Source organism: Lupinus angustifolius, chromosome LG10 (assembly GCF_001865875.1).
Source record: "Lupinus angustifolius cultivar Tanjil chromosome LG10, LupAngTanjil_v1.0, whole genome shotgun sequence".
In the NCBI taxonomy this organism is placed as follows: domain Eukaryota; kingdom Viridiplantae; phylum Streptophyta; class Magnoliopsida; order Fabales; family Fabaceae; genus Lupinus; species Lupinus angustifolius.
Window position 1 is genome coordinate 6,014,387 of NC_032018.1, and position 2,958 is coordinate 6,017,344.

Sequence of the window (2,958 nt, forward strand, 5' to 3'; positions counted from 1 at the left end):
TTTGTTGCCTAAGTTTCATGGACTTGCAGGTGAATGTCCTCATAAGCATCTTAAGGAGTTCCACATTGTATGTTCCACCATGAAGCCTCGTGATGTCCAAGAAGATCACATATGTTTGAAGGCATTCCCACATTCACTTGAGGGTGCTTCAAAAGATTGGTTGTATTACTTGGCCCCTGATTCTATTACTAGTTGGGATGACCTGAAAAGAATCTTCCTTGAAAAATTCTTTCCTACTTCCAGGACCACTGCAATCAGAAAAGATATTTCTGGCATCAGACAACTACATGCAGAAGGTTTCTATGAATATTGGGAGAGATTCAAGAGACTTTGTGCAAGCTGTCCCCATCACTAGATCTTTGAACAACTCCTCCTGCAATATTTTTATGAGGGTCTGAACAACATGGAGAGGAATATCATTGATGCTGCTAGTGGTGGTGCACTTGGAGATATGACCCCTTTTGAGGCTAGAGGTTTGATTGAGAAGATGTCTTCCAACTCTCAACAGTTTAGTGCAAGAAGTAGTGATGCTATAGTGGTCAGAGGTGTCCATGATGTTGGGACAGATTCGGTGAAGCAAGATAAACTTGAGAAAAAAATTGACTCCCTTGCTACCTTGGTCACTCAACTTGCCATGAATAAGCAGAAACCTCCACTTGCAGCACGGGTTTGTGGTATTTGCACCGCAACTGACCATTATGCTGATGTTTGCCCTTCTCTCTTGGAGCCTAAACTTGGTGACCATCCTGAGGCTTATGCTACAAATATTTACAACAATAGACCTCAACAACAACAACAACAACAACAACAGAATTATGATCCTTCATCAAGAAGATAAAACCATGGTTGGAGTAATCATCCGAATCTCTCATCCAGGGCCACCATTTCAGAATAATAATGCTGCACAAAATAGACCATATGTACCTCTTCCAATCCAACAATAGAGGCAACAACAAATGAATAGTAATCCTGCTCCTGCATCTAGTGAACCTTCATTAGAAGAATTGGTGAGACAAATGATATTGCAGAATATGCAATTCCAGAAAGAGACTAGAGCTTCCATTCAGAGACAAGAGTCCTCCATTCAGAATTTGACCACCCAGATGGGGCAGATGACTACTTCATTAAACACATTGCACTCTCAGAATTCTGATAAGTTGCCTTCCCAAACTGTAGTTAACCCGAAGAATGTGAGTGCCATCACTCTAAGATCAGGCAAACAGATTGAAGTTGATCTAGCTGCATCAAAAATGAAGCAATCGATTTTACAAGAGACTGAGAACATTAGTGAACAAATTCTTGCTAGTGAACCTTCCACAAGTGTTGAACAACCATATTCCATTGCTCTTCATTTCCTCCAAGAGCCATTCAAAGGTAGATGGACGAGGTAGACAAGGAGATCTTGGACACATTTAGAAAGGTAGAGGTGAACATACCTTTACTTGATGCAATCAAACAAATTCCAAGATATGCAAAATTTCTAAAGGAGTTGTGCACTCACAAGAGGAGGCTCAAAGGTAATGAGAGGATCAGCTTGGGCAGAAATGTTTCAGCACTAATAGGTAAACCTGTTCCTCACATTCCTGAAAAATGTAAGGACCCAGGTACATTTGTTGTATCCTGCATAATAGGTAATAGCAAATTTGAGAATGTCATGCTAAATCTAGGTGCTTCTATTAATGTTATGTCAATTCTTGTGTGAAAACCGCCTTTCTAAATCTCAAGCCCTAAAAGCCTTAGAGATTTACATTACTCAAGTTGAAAGACAATTAGATAAAAAGGTGAAAGTTATCAGGTTTGATCGAAGTGGTGAGTATTATGGAAGATATGATGAAAATGAACAACATCCAGGTCCATTTGCTAAATTCCTTGAAAGTTGTGGCATATGTGTACAATACACAATGCCAGGTACACCACAACAGAATGGTGTATCAGAAAGGCGTAATAGAACATTGTTGAATATGGTTAGGAGTATGTTGAGTAATTCATCTTTACCCGTTTCATTGTGGACTTATACTTTAAAGACCGCAATGTATTTATTAAACAGGGTTCCTAGTAAGGCAGTTCCAAAGACTTCTTTTGAACTGTGGATGAAAGGAAACCTAGTTTAAGGCATTGTTTGGGGGTGCCCGGCGGAAATTAGAATTTATAATCCACAAGAAAAGAAACTGGATGCAAGAACAATCAGTGGTTATTTCATTGGTTATCCAGAAAAATCAAAAGGGTATAGATTTTATTGCCCAAACCATACTACAAGAATTGTTTAGACTGAGAATGTTAGGAATGATGAGATTAGTGGGAGTGAAACACCACGTAAAGTGGAAATTCAAGAAGTGAGGGTACAAGTTCCATTTACTTGTGTCCCTAATAATGTTGTTCCTCAAGTTATTTAACTGATTAGTAATGATGGAGAACAACAAAATAATCCCATTATTGAAAATGAAGTTGATGAACCTATAATAGAAGAATCACAAGTGATAGCATTTCTCAAAGAGAAAGATGATCTGCTATTTCTGATGATTATGTGGTTTACCTACATGAGTCAGAATGTGACATAGGAATTGAGAATGACCCAGTTACGTTTTCACAAGTCATGGATAGTGATAATACCGATAAATGGTTAAATGCCATGAAAGATGAGTTAAAATCTATGAAACAAAATGAGGTTTGGGACCTTGTTGAGTTACCAAAAGATTCCAAAACAGTTGGTTGTAAGTGGGTTTTCAAAACCAAACGTGATTCTTATGGTAACTTAGAACGTTATAAGGCCAGACTTGTAGCAAAAGGCTATACTCAGAAAGATGGTATTGATTATAAAGAGATGTTTTCACCAGTCTCTAAGAAAGACTCACTTATGATTATCATGGCATTGGTGGCTCATTATGATTTGGAGTTACACCAAATGGATGTGAAAACCGCCTTTCTAAATGAGGATTTCACAGAAAAGGTCTATATGGA